This window comes from Hetaerina americana, unplaced genomic scaffold, assembly GCF_022747635.1.
Source record: "Hetaerina americana unplaced genomic scaffold, ioHetAmer1.1.p SCAF_19, whole genome shotgun sequence".
NCBI lineage: Eukaryota > Metazoa > Arthropoda > Insecta > Odonata > Calopterygidae > Hetaerina > Hetaerina americana.
In genome coordinates this window covers 6176103-6194037 of record NW_027286752.1, presented here as the reverse complement: position 1 = coordinate 6194037, position 17935 = coordinate 6176103, and the positions used below count along the sequence as shown (strand labels likewise).

Here is a 17935-nt window from a genome sequence, read left to right as displayed (position 1 = left end):
CCTCGGTGATGCAGCGCTCGGATGATTCGGGGGGAGGGACGGGAGGGATAGACTCCGTTAGGAATGAGCCTTTTGAAATTGTTCCACTCTCAAAAAAAAAATACCCGAAATGAAGAGGGAAAACGGAAAGATGGATAGGAGGAGAGAAAATTTGTCATTTCATTGTCTTGGGAAGGAATGCTCTTCCCAGGTGGCGTCAAATTAAACCTGCAGTTTTCCCTAAGTTCGCATTTGGCTACACGAAACTATTAACGCATTCCAATTTTACTCATATCAGACACCAACTCTTTGTTGCGAAGAAGATGAATTGAGCCACTATCTTCGATAGCAAAAAACTTTTTAAAAATCAATTTTTGACACCCTTGGAATTGGAAAAAAAGTGCACGATAATACCGTATAAGTGTTCCTGATGATATAGCTGCATGTTTCCTTAATGGTTTTCCTTCTATGAACAATTTAGTTCCGCAAATTTCCTCGCTCCTTTCTTTGATGATCCAAATTCAAATAAAAGTCTCCTTAAGACCCGGTATTTCGGCGGCAGGAATATCTTCCAAATATATGCAGTCCACATACGTAGTGTCCATGATGCCACCCTAACACCAGTGGCAGCCGTGTGGAATGATAGGAACGAGACGAGGAATTCCACCAACGTCTTTCCTTCAGTGAAAGCGAATCTAATCCCAATAATGTGGCCAATTAATCCATTGTGCCAGGTTGTGGAACGCTATTGAGGAAAGCAGTCAATTAATTTCACCTTGATAACAGCATCGACGGCGGTACATTGAAAAGAAATCCTTGCAACTACGGGTCTCGGCCCACAAGGGTGAGTGTCGTGTCCTGAAGCGAGGGAGGAAACTCTTCCGTGGAAGTCATCACACGGACACGAACTGCGAGAATAATGACTTAGTATGTACCATGGCTTAGGAAAAGCACATCAGAAAGCGACGCACAAGATTTGCTGAGAGGAAATATAGATAATTAAGAGATGAAATAATATTGAAGCGAGTTTCAGAGGCACACGTATACGTAGGGTGGAGACACGGTAGCGTCGGGCAGGAGTAACACGAGAAAAAAATAGGAGTTTGAGAAGGGGACAATTATATTGCGTGTACAAACAACTAAAGCAAACAATTGGGAGTTCCCCTGGAAGTCAATACCATATAGTGAGTAGGGATCGCAATACGGGAGTAATGGATGTGAGGTGGGATAGCACGGATTTGATGAATATGAGGCCCCTTAGTTCCATTTCATTGCAAGAAAAAGGAGACCAAAAAATTTTAAGGGCAAAATTTGGCAAAAAAAAGACGATTCACTCCTTAAAACTCCTATTCCCAAAAGAAAAACAGAAACAATTTCTGGAGCCGATTTATGAAGGTAGGTGTTTTATTTCGATAGCGGAAGAAATAGGGCTAAAATCATTAAAACAGGACGGATAGAAGGTATATGACTACTTAGTAGGAGATTAGTTTAGGTTTACAAAGGGTAGATTCACGCTTGGCAGGGAGCACCATTGAACAACGAATTACAGTAAAAGGGAGTGGTTTAATCGGCTTACCTGAAACCTGTACAAGTCTTCTACAGCGATAAGATTGGAGATCCTCAAACCTATGACTAGGTATCGGAAGGGGAATCAGACACAGGAAAGTAAAACAGTGTTGTGAGTTACGACCAATACCTTTCAGCGCAGGGCGCTTTAAGTATTCATAGAAGTATAAGGAAAGCTTATGGCACGAATGGAAGTAATGGGAAACAGATCAAGTAATTTACAACTGCTGATACCAAAGCTTTGGACAGTAACTCGGGCAATACATCGCTATAATGCTGAGGGAATTACCTGCAGAACAGGTTTTATGATCCTGGGGTTAGAAATAATTGCTGGAAGAAAACAACACTAATGAGATTATCAAGTAATAGGAAGTCCAAGTCACGAGTTAATGTTTGAGGGCAAGAACTACAGTAGGAAGATCACTTCAAATATTTATGAATTGCTGCAGACTAAAATGAACAAAATTGTAAGGCCACGATAAAAATATCACCTTGGATAAATAAGCTTTTTCAGAGAAGGAAATAAATTATAAAAACCGAAATTTAGGTCAGAGGAAATATATTAATAAAAACTTCAATGTGAAGCGTGGGTTGGTGACGAGAACATTCCAACGGTTAGGTTAGAGGCACGGTGTACATGCTAGTCATGCAGAAGGGAAAATACAACCATATGAATAACTGTAAGAAGCCCTCTGAGTAAAAGGAAAGATCTGAATCGTGAAAGGTGCCTGGAACACGGTGATCTGAGAGAGCATAGAAGAAAGTGAAGCATTTGAGAGGACGGGGCATTTGGACGGTGGAAGAGGAATGGAATTCTGAAATGAGAAGAAAATATTGGCGGCGAGTACTCTTCTAGCACCACCGGTGGAGAAGATACACGTGGAAGATTAAGAAAGACGTATATACGAGATACAAAAGAAACACTGTCCCCGAAAGAATGAGACAAAGATCAAGTGAAGCAGTGCAAGAGATACCCAGGCGCGCATATAAATAGCGACCGTAACCTCGTCGTCATAAAGATACGAATACGCTACAATAAGATTAAGAAAGCAGCACCGGAATCAAGATGAAATACGAAAACGCAAAATGGAAAATAAGAATGAAAAAGGTTGACCACAGCCATTGATGGGAAAATTCATAGAGATTAGTGCTGAAGGAAAATGGAATGAATTAAAGAAAATAATTACTGCGGTGGCTGAAGAGCAACTTGTTAAGTAAGTTCGCGGAAGCCAGGTGACCAAGGATTACGGCACATATTTAGATGCCTATTTAAAAAAAAGGAGAATATACATGAATCCAAAACAGCAAACCTATTGAAGCTATGTATGAGAAGTGACGCAACTACTATGTTAGACGGGGGTGTTAGTAGGACTAGGAAGTATGGATTTCATGATGCTCCGAAGACATCAATGATGTTATGCTGCGAGAAAATACTGATTACATACAAACAAGTAAAGAATCGCTTCGCAGAAGAAATGAAAAAATCAATTAATGTCAAATACTCGTGTGATAATACATTAATAAAAGTTGAAAACATAGGAAATATATGAAAATAGCATACAGAACAAATGCCAACCCCTTTAGAAGACGAATAATGGAATTTGAAAGATGAATGTTAAGTAGAAAAGACGACCAGGAGACAGAAGTTGATTGGACAAGGCTGAGGAGGTGAGGTGAGAGACCTGAATATGGTCAAGGTACTAGGAGAAGAGAAATGAACCGAGAAATCATAAAGGCTATTTGTGATATCGTAACAGACACACTGTCACTTTGAAATAAATTATAATTTTACTAATGTTAACAATTAACAAACTGACACTTTGGAATATCTTTGGAATTAGCTACGAGAATGGAAGATTGCTAGATGACTTCGTAAACTGAAAAAAACAAGGACCAAGAAATGTGATTAGCGTCCAGCACTTAACCTTGTGTCACACGCGCCCAAAAAACTAACAAGAGTAAGTGGGCGAAAAATAAAGCAAAAGATTTAAGGAAAGACCTGGAGGAAAACAAATTCGGGTTCAGGAAAAAACAGAACAAGGGAGTCCATACTAAGCCAGAAGTATTGGTTAAAAATGTCAACAAACCGTAAAAGGAGGCATTCGTGGACTTGGGGAAAGCCTTGGACAACGTCGAGTGTAACTAGATGTTTGAACTAATGGTAACACTGGTGATAGACAGAAGAATAATCTATCAACTGTAGAAGTGTAAGTCGCAACTATGCGAATGGAAATCGGACGAGACATAGACAAAAAATTAACCTAATATTGTGGCAAGGAGACAGTCTATCACCAGCACTATTCATATACGTATACCTGGAATAAGCAATTAAAAAAGCCCAGGAATAACGCACCGAAGGAGTCAACATGAATGAAGGTAACACTCATAAGCTCCGGTTCCCAGAAGATATCGCAGCTACAGCGAAGAAGCGAGTAAACCTGCTAACACTTCTGAACGCTAAAGACGAAGTAATTCAAGAATAAGGTGAGATGATAAACTGGAAGAGAACTAAAATTCTACGATGTGGAAGGGATATTGCTCTACGAGGAGAAAAATTGGAGCAAGTGGAACTTTTCATTTACCTGAGGGCAACATATCATGTTGGGATGGTAGAAGCCCTCTACAGAAAAGAATAACCAGACAGATAGGGCACACCTTTATCTAAACAAAATTTGGAAAAATTGAAGGTGCAGCCCCGAGGAAAAAACGTAGGACAAGTACTCAGGACACGTAAATAGGGATGCAAAACAGATATGCTATCAGGGTGGAAGGGAATTAACATTAGGTAAGAAAAACTAGACGGCTGCATTTAACCCATTTTCAGACTGAAATACTCGTGAATTTGGTATGACGCCGAAGTTAATAGTTTAGACAGTGTGATAAAAATAGGGAGTAGGCTTTTGCGATGGAAAATAATTGAAAAAATAAAATAAAAGGAAAACATAGGAAGCGCTAGTCATGGTTTGGGAAAAGGAAGATTCTTGGAAGAAATTCGTAGAGTGATTTCGAGAAATACATTTTAATAGGCATTGTCATTCAATATTCAACATAAAACTGAGACAGACAGACACTTACAGAACATACTGTAGGAGAGTATGCTATGTAAGAGTTGGAAACAAGAATATATCAGGAATTTTGGCCGCCATGTGATGAAAACGATTCCCCTAAGGTCCTCCCATAGTGTGGTAGCAATATTTCCCTATCACTCAATCCGAGGTGATTACACATCCCTGATGACCTCGATACATTACATTTTTACAGAGGTATTAACTTTGATCTGTTATATTCTCATTATCTAAATATGCAAACCCTACCGCAAACAAGATAACCCAAGACTTTGAAAATGTCTTTATTATTTTCGCTTGTAGGAGTGAAAAGGTAGCACGAGGAGAATAAATCGTCGAACAACCCACGGGTCGCCGACACCGATGAGTCGGGTTCGAGCATCTGTGGAGACATAACTTTCTCCGAAGTTGAGAAATTTTCTCGTACGCTGCGTAAGGACTGATTCCCATTCTGATACCCCGTCCGTGGAACGTGACGTGACACTAAAGCGAGGAATCCTTGTACCTTTCGCAAAGGGTACGACATAATTCAGGAGCGCACCTTTCCTCCTCTCCCAACAAATCCCAACAACCCACTCTCAGCCACACAATAGCGTCTGGGGTCGACCGCTCCAATAACTGGTACTGCGACCGAATGTCAGCGACACGCATGACATACAGTCGCCGGGACACGTTCGCCCTCCGTACACAAAAGGTTCCAGGTGAAGATTCAGGTGCCCTACCGGCGGGGAACGTCAACCCCCTCCCGTCTCCGCAGCAGCACGTGCTCCACGCCAGCTGTCGTCAAAATGAGGAAAACCAGGGCGGGGAAATTTTAAAAAGTCAGGAAAAAATATCGATCTAATCTATTTAGATATTTGAAATTAAACGAGCTTTAATGTTTGCAATAAATAAAAAAAATTAATAACTATTTTATTGGAATTCTATCGGCTGAAGTGCGTTTTGAATAGACACAGCCTATACAATTGTGCAACAATGTATTTACTCGTATCTCCTAGCTAAAACAAAAACTGAAATCGGGCACTACAATTAATCCCTATCCATCTGTACTTACTACTTTTTTCACTTCATTCCGTCCGACATCCCTATCCTATTTCTGCCCCTTCCTCATTTGCCCAACATCCACCCTTCTATCACAGTCTTCAACATCTTATCGCCAATCAAAACGCTCCGATTACTTTCTTCCTGCCTCCTTTTTTCCTAATTTCATCCTATTACAATCACATATTTATCTATTTTGCAATAGTCCGAAAACAGCACTTCAACCTTTATATCGGACTATGAACAATGATACAACAATTTGACAACTAACCCATCATTCAATAATTCCCGGGACTTATTGAACGGGATATATTTTGGAATGCGCAAGGTATAAGTTCCATAGACTACCATGAAAAAGGTAAATCTATCAATAGCGACTATTACATTGAGTTATCGGTGCTTTTGAAGGACGATATCGCAAAAAAACGACCGCACTTGAAGAAGAAAAAAATCATCTTTCATCAACACAATGCACCACAGTGCCACAAGCCAATGAAAACAATGGCAAAATTGAACGAGTGGGGCTTCAATCTATTTCCCCGCCCACCATACTCTCCAGATCTAGCCCCCAGAGACTACTGGCTGTTTGCTGATCTCAACAAGATGCTCCAGGGAAAAAGATTTGGCTTATTTTGAGGACAAGGACAAATCTTTTTACAAGTATGGTATCGGGAAGTTAGAAAAGCGTTGGAATGATTGCATAGCTCTTGAAGGTGATCATGTTGATGGATAAAAATGAATTTTGCGAAACAAATGTCGTTTTCTTAGTTAGTCCCGGGAATTATTGAACGATGGTTTAAATGCACCCAAAACCTAGGTGGAGGAAAATCCATCCCGGCGGGAATTGAACCCGCCACATCTGGGTTGGCAGACGAGGACGTCACCCCATTGCCACCGGGGCCGGCGATATATCAATAAAATACAACTTTTGAGCTCATTATTTAATAGATATGTTAAAAAAATCATTTTCGTGGTCCCCTGGGTTTCAAATTAAGTTTTAGTAGCCAATGAGAACAAAATGGAAAGGCTTCCCAAACTCTCTTACCCCACTATCTACTTTCTCTGCCCCGACCCCCTTAATCCCTCCTAGACCCCCCGGCCCCGACTGGCAAACCCAGAACCTCTCCTTTTTGCTGCCATCGCGCGGGCCGGGAAATTGATCTCCACGGGGGGTTAAAGCCTCCCTCCACGCCCAGGATCCCACCTGAACCCGGCCTCCCTTTCCCACACGCGTGCCCTCTCCTCGGGTCAGTGCGTGCGCGGCGGAGAAAACCCGAGGAAAGAGGCGGAGAGGGGACGGAGGGGAAGCGGTCGGAAGGGTTGAACAAGACAAGAGGAATCCGATACCCATCTCTCTCTCTCTTTCTCCAACCGAGGGGGCATGACAAGGGCTACATCGCAAACATAACCGCGCTCGTGGATGGGATTGGAGCAGCCGCCCGCCCGTCCTCCTGCCTGCCGCATCTCGAACCCCCACACACAATCCAAGACACTCCTCTGCTTGCACACGCTTTGGCGAAATTTCATGGTAGCTTCACTCAAAATGCCTCCCAATGTCAATACGTTGATCGGTTCGCATGCGTGCGGAATATGTTCTGTAATTATTTTTGGAGCGAGTCACCTTAATTTATCGACATGTAGAGAAATCGTCCACTAAACTCACTTGTGTTTCGTACCCAATGCAATGGTTCACCGAGTTTATCCACTTGCTAAAATATGAAATACTACGCAACACCTCTAGAAAAGTAAACGGACCCATTCTAGACGGAATACGTAAAGTGAAACAAATGAATATTTTATTATGTCCTACGAGCAAGTTTACACACAGGACAATTATCCTCTGAAAGGATCATGCAGAATATGTGGTCTACCATCAGAATAGATACCAACTCACTTTTACATTTTATTGAAATCACATAATAATGAACATTTTTCGTTAGCGATGTGCCAATTAAGTACAACTGGCTGATTTAGATGGAGGCGTGTGGCGGAGACAGTGGGTGCGATGGGTCCGTGTACCTTCGCATTTGTATTGTACGGCACCAGTTCCATCCATTGGGGTTAAATGGAAGCGGTGGGCCTCTATGGCCTTAATTTCGCTCGAAAGACGCTTACTCCTCCGGCCCTTTCACCTCCGCCTGGCTCGCTCCCAAACGCAGAGCTCTCGAGAACAAAAGGGAAGGGAGTCGATGGGTTCGCGAAATCCGCGAAACGTAGCCCCCCCCCCACTTCGTCCTTCCCTCCTCACCCCTGGTGGACGGGGTGGGGCCGATCTGACTGAGAGGGTGCTGCCAGAGTGCAAATCTGGGGAATCAATACGCCACGCACGCACGTGCTTCTCGGCGAAGGATCTGCGGTCAGGGGACGGGCTCCTCAGGCACAACGAGGGCGTTAAACATGGACGGCCAATCGGGGTATCGAAGCGATGACGGATTCTCAGCATCGAACAAATCATTTGTCACTCACTGCGATACTCTCATGAAATAACGCGCGCAGTAATTACATTAAGAAGTAATTAAGGACAGTGGTTCACGTCTCGGGTCGACGGAGAGATCTGGTGGATAGGGATATTCGGCTACTGACCTGATGAAATGGCTTCTATCCTCAGTGATGAAAATCGACCCTCGGTTTGGTATCTGCGGCGGTGATCTAAACGAAGAGGAAAGAAATATAAATTAGTAAACTGATGATGAAGTCCAAATACTAATAGACACGCAAGTTAAACGAATAAGATCCGAGACATGCAAAGAGAATAACATTATTAAAAGTCAGCGGTACATTTAATGGCAATGGTTTCCATGGCAGTAGTGCATTTTACTGGTCATTCGCACCTGGAGCACTGCATTGTATGTGGGGTGTTTATATCTACAGAGAAAGAAAGCAATGAGCATTGTCTTTCCTTTCTAATTCCCACTTTTTTGCGCGCAAAGTAGATTACTTATCCTTGAAATCAGTTTTTCCATTCGAGTCGATGTTTCTTCTAGATTTTCCACGGATTTCTTTGAATCTCAGAAACTAAGAGCACCAAAAAACAAGACCAGAGCGAATTTTAATGACCCATTGAATGAAAGGCTGCCATAGTATTTGCTGTGTAAATTGTATTTACAGCATATTTTTCCAAGGAATAATACGTGTCAATATTTAAACACAGCAGCCCCATCACGCAATATTTGGGATAGCGCACATTAATGGAATAAAATGCTGCTTCCTTATTTCCTAAATAAAATACCAATCTCCATGATAAGGTCTTACACTAGGATTAGGGCCGACAAAACGTCAGTTATATAACTGTGCAGCTTGAACGCCGTGAATCCCTCGTTCTAATCGGGTTTTGCCATATTATTCTTTAGTAACCGATTCAGGGTAAACACTTCAAAACCAATTATTCCAAAATAATGTCCAGCTAAATTTTCGCCACCGGAGAATCTCCGATTATTTTTTCACTTTCCGTCACAGAGTTTGGAGTAGAAAGCGCGAGTTTATGAAGCGTCTGCAATAAAACTGCAAACGGCCGTAGCGGTGATTAACAGATTTCACCAGCTACAGGTCAGAGTTTACAACATGTGTAAAAAAACTAAAAATCGCGAACTCCGATCCATCATCAAATATGTATCTTACTATTGATTCATTGAGATCAGACATACGCTCCGAATTCAAATAATTATAACCCTTTACTTCGGACAAAACCCTTCTGATTGCTCACGGAATTTTCGGAAAAGATGCACCACAATCATTTCTCCAGTTTTACCGATAGATGGCCGCCCGCGAAGTTAGTATTAAAAATAAGAGCACTAAAATCGAAAGGGTGGAAAAAATTCAAACGCATATCTGACCTCACAGCTGGAATTCCCCAAGGGAGTAAACGTCACAGACCGAATACAAATGGCGCGGCGTTTTACGCCACCAAACTTTTGCCTGATGAACCTTTCATGAGACATAAACAATTCATGGAAGATGAAAATTTGATGTTCATCATTTATGGAAGCGCAGGGTTGATCATTCACAGAGTGGAATGATGAGCATTCCTCACACCACGTCGCTCGCCCTCGCCTCCCACCCCCTCCCAATCCCCAAACTCCGAAAAATACACTTTTTCTAACGAAACGCCGAACGAAATTGGAGAGCTGGATGTTTAGAGAATCGGCAGCGCGCGGTGGAAATGGAGAGATACGTATGTATATGGTATATGTTTCCCTAAGCAAATATACAAATCGAAGCGGCACCAAACGGCGGACATAACACACCACGGAGACATTATTGACGGATCAGCACATAAAATAAAGAGAGGGAGCGGAATCATTCATTCTGTATTTCCCGCAAGAGTAATGTCTTGGACTAAAAGTTCACTCGCATTACTGCCATAATCTAACTCATTTCCCTTTTACATATATTGTCTTTATTTTTTTCATATTTCCTGCCTTCTCTATCGCAGAATTCCATTCTCACATAGCCACATCATCCTAAAACTAGATGATTGTGTAAAAGGAAATAAATTGATTGATTTCAACGGGGAACTGAATACAGACACTGACTTGCAAATACATATTTAACATTATGTCCAATGTTTTTGGCAGCTAATTAGCAATAAAAACGTTATCATTGCATTTGCCCTTCCTTTAATGGAATAAATCTTAATGAAAACAGTTTTTACTTTTATTTTTGATACTTGCCAGTAATTTAAACGTTTGCGGCAAAACATTGGTATGATCATCTTTTCCATAAAACCAGTCCTTTTGTTTTACGACAACTTGGGCGACGATTCTATGGTACGCCATGATGAAGGAGAAGAAATATATCCTTTGTAAGAATTGCTTGAAAGAAAAGTTTGTAAGAAACATGATACCAAACAAATCCAGCCAAATAATAACAACGTCACCTCCAATTTATTTCCTGCACAAAGGATTATTAGGGTAGTCCTTACATAGTTAAATCTTAAATTTGTACACGGTTTCATTAACAATTAATTTTAAAATGCTAATACCTTTAAATATAATCTAATTATCTGCTCACGCCATTAGCTTTGGTTTTTTCCGTTATCGCCAAAAAGGCAGCCACGGCATTTCACCCACCGGCCGCTTCTTATTAAATGTTAATTTATGTATCATTTTCAATTTCTGCTTCAAATTCTCCACACATACTCTAAACGCACCTCGAAAGCCCCCACCTCACTCGAGTCCTCCCTCCTATTCAGCCAAAAACCCAAATCGAAAGGAGATACACGCCTAGCAGGGCGTTTTCAAACCTTTCAACTGGAAAATAATCGCATGAGCATCGTGTCAGAAAAGTTTTGAAACACACGACGACCGTGACAGTCCATCAACCAAGAGAAGGTAAACGGCATCCTTGATTTCATAAATACGTCAGGAATCTGATATCGCAGCAGCAGCGGTCCAAGGGGAAGGAAAGAGTGCGGTAGACGGGACGCAGGCGAAATGGCCGGTCGAGCGTGCGTGCGTGGGGGGCGAAGTGATACGTCAGCCATGGGAGCCACGGCCCGGGGGGCGCCTAAGTGTAAACGGGCGAGGGGGCAGAAATAGGAAAATAAAACGAAAGACGAGCGAAAACAGAAGAGCGGTTTTTGGAGCGCGAGATTCCCTTTGCCGCACCATCCACGGCCAAACTCACCCAACGACCCGATCCGATGCCCCAGGGACGAGCAAAATAAACACGCAACTAAGTACGCGTGCATGGGAAACAAAATACATGAGATTTTAATTTTTTACAAAGGGCACTGATTTGGCCGCCGGGTGGTGTCCGGCCCGGGGCAAAATGCTATGGGAGAGCGGGGTGGGAAATGTATCAGAGAGGATGTTTTCAAAAAACAGCACAGCAGGAGCGGACGGGAACGGAATAGGGGGGAGGACGGGAGAGAGGGAAGGGAAGCCCTAGGATTGGCTCACACCAATGACACCGCTTAACACTGAGAAGAGATGAAAGCCATGGGGCGGGAGGCTTTTAACGCACCGACCGCCCGACTGAAATTAAGTAGGCCTTCTACTTGAGGACAAAAATGAGCAATGCAATTGCAATAACGAAAATGAATCATTAAATCCTTCACCGGGACACTGATTTCACTTTATTTACGACACGCTAAATACTTACAGTTTACCTCGTTAAAGGAATGAGCATTTTTGGCAGCATGACTCATTTGCTCAAGGAGCGAAATTCGCTTGTTGACGCAATTTACATCGCAATTCCCATTTCTAAGGCGACGAATGTAATCAGAATGCATTGAGATTCGGTATAGGAAAGAAATCATTTCGGTCAGTCAACGAATCCTTGTGATATTAGTGAACACTCAAATGCTATTCGTACGAGTAACGAAAATTAATTTTTGTTAAGCTGGTGCATGATAAATGAAACCGGGGTAAAAATGATTTGTCTCATGGTTAGCAGGCTGGTGCGTGCGAAACAGATGATGCCAAACACGCAGACACCGAAGAAAGGCATATTAAAATCATTTTAACGACAGTTGCAGACCACCAGAAAGGGTGAATCGAGAAAGGTATTAGATTTTATTAATCGTTGGAATCTAAAGAAAGACATTAAAATAAAGAATAGATATCGATACATACAGAATACATAAAATAAAATTTCCTTAGAAGAAGAAATATATACAAATAAATACGTAAATTAACGTCATAGGAGAGAGGTAAAGTTACTAATTTCGTATTCGAAATTATTTTAAATGCACTGCTTAGCGCTCATGCGAATTAGATACGCATTTAAAAGTAAATAAGGAACGATAAATATTGCTGCCCAAAATAAAGAAATAGCGCTAAAAATAAAAATTTCCATTAGTTAAGGAAGGGAAGTATAATATACCTCGTATACCTGCCCTAATTAATTGTATATACAATTACACCCCCAATATAAATGGAGTATGACATTATATGTAAGAGAAAAGAGGACCATAAGGAAATTACGCAAAATATCTGGAGAGAATAAATTTTGGGCATCAGAAGAGGGCGGAGAAAATTATGCACGGTGTATAAACGATGCCATACTACCTTGATCAAAAAGTTCCCGGAATAACCACCGTGTGGCGCTCCCATCGTTCCGATTTGAGTTCTGTTTTTTTTTTTGTTAAATTGGTACATCTGTTGTTGATATTCCCTTTAAATCTTAGTGTCATAACTTGACATTTGCAAAAGTTACGTAGCCAAGAGTACATCTATCTCTGTGTGTGTTGGCGATTTTTTACAATTGCAGAAATGGATTTAAATTTGCAACAACGAACTTGTATTAAATTTTGCGTAAAAAACGGATTTAGTGGCGCACGGACGTTGGAAATGTTGGAAAAGTGTTTCGGCAACGATTCTCTAAAAAAAACGGTCGTTTACCAGTGGCACGAGCGGTTCAGAAGTGGTCGTGAGTCAATCGAAGATGATGAACGCAGTGGCAGACCATCGACATCGAAAGTCGGTGAAAAAATTGATAAAGTAAAAGAAATGTTGGTCAATAACCGCAAATTAACCATCAGAGAAATAGCGGAGGACTTGAACATTGCCTATGGATCCGCCCAAGACATTGTGGTTAATGATTTGGGTTTCCGTCGTGTAGCAGCAAAGTTGGTGCCAAAAGACCTCAATTTCATGCAAAAAAGAGACCGTGTTGACGTCGCAAAAGACATGATTTGCGAGGCTGAATCCGATCCCACATTCATCAAAAGGATCATTACTGGAGACGAGACGTGGGTTTATGAGTACGACACGCAATCCAGACATCAGGCAAGTGAATGGCGTTCACCAAATGAGCCGAGACCAAAAAAACCACGTCGTTTTCAGTCAAAAAAGAAGGCAATGCTGACGGTTTTCATGGATTACAACGGTGTAGTGCATCATGAATTTTTGCCAGAAGGCCAGACAGTAAACAAAGAGTATTATTTGGGCGTTATGAGACGTTTGCGTGAAGCAATTCGCCGAAAGAGACCAGAAATGTGGGCAGAAAACTCGTGGATTTTGCACCATGATAACGCACCGTCGCACAGTGCTATCATTATTCGTAATTTTTTGACGAAAAATGCAACAAATACCATCCAACAGCCACCGAATTCACCTGATTTGGCTCCCTGTGACTTCTTTCTGTTCAATCGAGTTAAAAAACCATTACGGGGAACGCGTTTTAGCAGCCGAGAGGAAGTAATGGAAAAATCGCAGGAAGCACTGATGGACATACCGAAAACCGAATATAAAAAATGTTTCGAGGATTGGATCAAGCGCTGGCATAAGTGTGTTGCAGTCGATGGGGATTACTTTGAAGGGGACAATATAGATTTAGATGAATAACCTTGTATTTTTAATTTTCTGAATAAATTCCGGGAACTTTTTGATCAAGGTAGTATTGAACATGCGGCGGGAGAAAGAGAGACCAATGGAATAAGAAAAGCAAACCTCACCAAACAGATTCAAATTTGCGACGGCACATAATTGGATTTTACGTCAGTGACACTATTTGGGAAGGAAAATTAAAGAAGGAAGATATTTCAAATATTATAATAACAAGATAAGAAGTTCAGCGAAAGTTGCCTTATACGACTCTGTGGGAAACAGAATCGTTTTGAATGTCAGAATTATAAAATACTTGAGGACCGATCTATGCAGACAGAATACTGATGACAACTGCTGATACCAAGAATGTGCAATAATTAAGTATTGATAGTTGAATACAGATCATATCTTGTAACTCACAAAGAAAGCAAACATAAAGACGAACTCTAGCACTCTCTTCTGATAAAGATTAAAGCTGCCTCTGCGATGTCTTCGATTACAGAATGCACCTATTATCCATGCTGAGAGTTGAAGAAATGGAAACGCATAAGCGGGAACATAAAGCACATACTATTCAACTTATATCCCAAAGTCCTCCGAGGAGCATGCTCGAGAGGTCATAAAGCCACCCTCCGGGAACCACCCCCTCCCCCTCTTGAATAAAGCAGGCAGGCGTGGATGAAAGGAAGCAACATCAACAACGGAGGAGAGAAAGTGGAAAAAAAACTTCATTCATTCCTCTTTTAAATGCGACCATCCCAATCCCCATTAATACGACAGCCAGCATCTGGAAAACAAGGGAAGGGAAAGGAAAGAGGGGAAATGGAAGGGCGTAAATAAAATACTTATTCGAGAAAAAAGCCGAATGGTGGAGGATAAAAAGAGAGAGAGCCTCTTCGACGGACGCCAACGCTCTCCGCTCTCGAGGGTGTCTCCCCCCCCCTCCCCGCGCTCTCCCCCGGCCCCTCCTTCATCTCGGAACGCCCCCTTCTTTTTCCCCCATTCTCCCTCCGCGAATCCCAAATATATTCCCACGGGCCCTCCCACCCACGCCCGTCCCTCCCTCCCCTCCAAAAACGGAATCTGAAATTCTAATACCGGTCTTTTCCTTCCTCACTTCATCCCCATTCACTTCCTCCACACTCCTTCTTCTCCCTCTTTCTCTCTCTTCCAGCCGCTCCCTCCCTCTTATTCATCGTCGTGATCCTCTTTCGCCTCTCCTTCCACCCGCAACTTTCCCTTCCTCGAACGACAAGTACAAAAGGTTGAACTTTTACCGCTACGCCCGCACTCCCGTCTCCTACGTTGAATTAAAACTGTCGCAACGATTGGCGACGACGTTCTTGATTTCGCCAAGAATTATACACGCCTGTCTATTTAGTAGTTGTACTTTGACTTATATTATGTCTAATGAGAAAGATTTTATGTTAGCTCTACATACATGATCTCTGGAGTTAAAAATGACATCACCTAGCATAGAACTAATCCTAGATTCATCTAATATAGAGTACTCACTCATTGTGGGATTTTCTTTGCGAAAATACGTGAATGATCCTGTCGTACGATGTTTCACCGAGTCAAGTAATAGTGAAGAAATAAGATTCTTCGATTAGTACTTTGCAAATTTACCGACCACACCACAAAATTGATACGTACATAGATAGAGGTCTTTATTTGGGCAAAATAAGGGCAGCACTAAAGTGTAATGACAAATGCGACTCTTGTCCTGCTACTCCTTGTCACCTCTGCCTCCGCAAAACGGTGTTAAAGAAAAACGACCTAACTGAGATGACGGCTAAGATAATTAATTTTTCGGTCAACTCGATATTAGGTGCTTCTGTAGTCCATGACAGAGTTAAAAAAAAGTAAACAAGAGTTTAAAGAAAATCAATAAATTGATCTTATTATTTTAAAACGTTTTTCCAACAAATTAACGGAAAATACATGAAACTAGAATAATTATTTTTGACAACAAATGCTCCCTATTGATATTAAATGCTATGATTTGAACCAATAGCTGAAAACCATTGATTCTGATATAGGGACCTTCAGGTAAATTTAATAGAAGACTGTAAAAGTATTTATTACGATAAAAACAGGATAGTTCATGCGCCAACAAATAAAGAAGTAGACACTTTCTCCGCAAATAAATGTCCAAACAGCGAACGGTTCTTCAAAGCTTACTCAGACATATATATACACGATGCTCTTGAAAAAAACTTTCTTGAACTGGCCGCTCCCCACAATAAACTGTTTTATGGACATAAATAATTGCATTGGCGTTGCTGAAATAAAAAATTACGATCTGGAATCTGAAGTCTGCAATTATCAACCTCGTTGGTAATATGAGTAAAGTGCCCGCAGTTCATCGGACTTTCTAAAGAGGTTCTTAGTATTCCAACGGAGGATATCACCAGGGTGATCAAATCGAATGATGCACACACAATGCGAAAGGAGGATAGAAATCAGAGTGACGGAAGAAAATAGTCCAACTGCCTAAATAAAACAAAAATAAAACACTTTCGAATTATGCATTCGCATATCAAAAAATTCTATTTTAATGCTACAGTATAATATTTATCACATTCCAAGAAACTGCGGGAGATGCCGCTAAAGTAACTTTTAACGGTGTCATTCGCTAATATCCATTTATTCATCATATTTATTTATATGCATGATATTTATCAATTTTTAAAGCATTAGATAACAATTAATGAAGCATTAGATACATTGACAAGCAATAAAATACGTAAGCCGTTGAGTGCAATGGAACATTGACACATGGGGTGTTGCACCAAGAATGTTATGTCAGCTGTGATTGTGGAAAGGTTATAGTACGACTTAAATGTACCATTTAATTCGGTCTCTTTTCGGGATGGATTTTACCGGATTCTGGCAGTACTTGCTAAACTTCATGCACAAACATTCCATTATGCCTATATAAAAAAATAAATAAAATACTTAAACCTAAAAATAAGGTTCATAAAAATAAAAGAATACGTTTTTGAGACTTCAAATCGTTTGGGACTCTTTTTGAGACTCCATATCGGTCATCTTTTTATTAAATACGGGTACTTATTAAGATAGCGCATTCGTAATTACTATAAATATCAGCATTATTATGTTTCGGTAAAAACTTTATCTAATTCACCGACCTAATTTTTTAACAATTTAACCCTTGAAAACGAAGTACGCTAATAAACTCGCGGGATTTTTTGAAGGGGCGCAATTTATTATAATAGTTCGCAGTGGGTATAGTGGAAGAACAATAGTCTAAACACTACCACAGTAGGATGCGTACTGAGTGAGTACAAGGGCGTTTAGACACCAAAATGCTGGCCCTAGCTATACCCACGCTAGGCCAAAATGTAAGTCACTTTCTTACTTAGGAAAGTGACTTACACTATTCCTGATGCCCTGAGCGTCTGTTTCATTGGATCCTTCAGGGTTCATTACAATTTTACTGAGCCCCAAAATCAAGACAATATTTCCCAGAAAAGAGGCAACGGAACAATTTATATCGTAATTATTTCAATCTAAGATTAATCAAATCGCTCTAAAAATTAGCACGCCCTATGTAAAGGCTGATCAATAAAAATAAATAAACCACTTCACTATTTACGTTTAAGATATAATGATAAATATAAATTCAGAAAAATTACATTAAGCATCACAAAAGATTGGTCCCATAAAGACGTCTCCCCACCTTTGAAGGGGCATTAAGACCCAAGGGCAGAAAGGGCATCATTTGGGATCCGCAAAGCATAAGTTCAAGTTACAATAACAAGTGGAAACCGTGGATTTCCAAAAGGTCTTTTCACCAACGGTATGTTGATATCGTTGGGTTTGGTAACACCCTCGAGATATATTTTTAGAATTTTGAAAGAATTGCCGTAACGCTGATTCAACTGCTCCGAGCAGAACAGGAAAACGACAACAGCAGAAGAGTATTCATTATCTCGAAGAACCTCTCCTCTAAAACACTTCTGAGTATCGAATTTCATCCCAGTTCCC

At 41.0% G+C, this 17935-nt stretch overlaps 1 protein-coding gene across 1 annotated transcript in view; it reads right to left on the bottom strand.

The window, feature by feature from the left end:
* Positions 1-17935, bottom strand: part of sfl (N-deacetylase and N-sulfotransferase sfl) — a 622535-nt gene that overhangs the window by 581997 nt on the left and 22603 nt on the right. The window contains exon 2 of the mRNA XM_071584433.1: positions 8235-8300. The gene's annotated coding sequence lies outside the window, so the exon portion shown is untranslated. The remainder of the gene's footprint in view (positions 1-8234; positions 8301-17935) is intronic.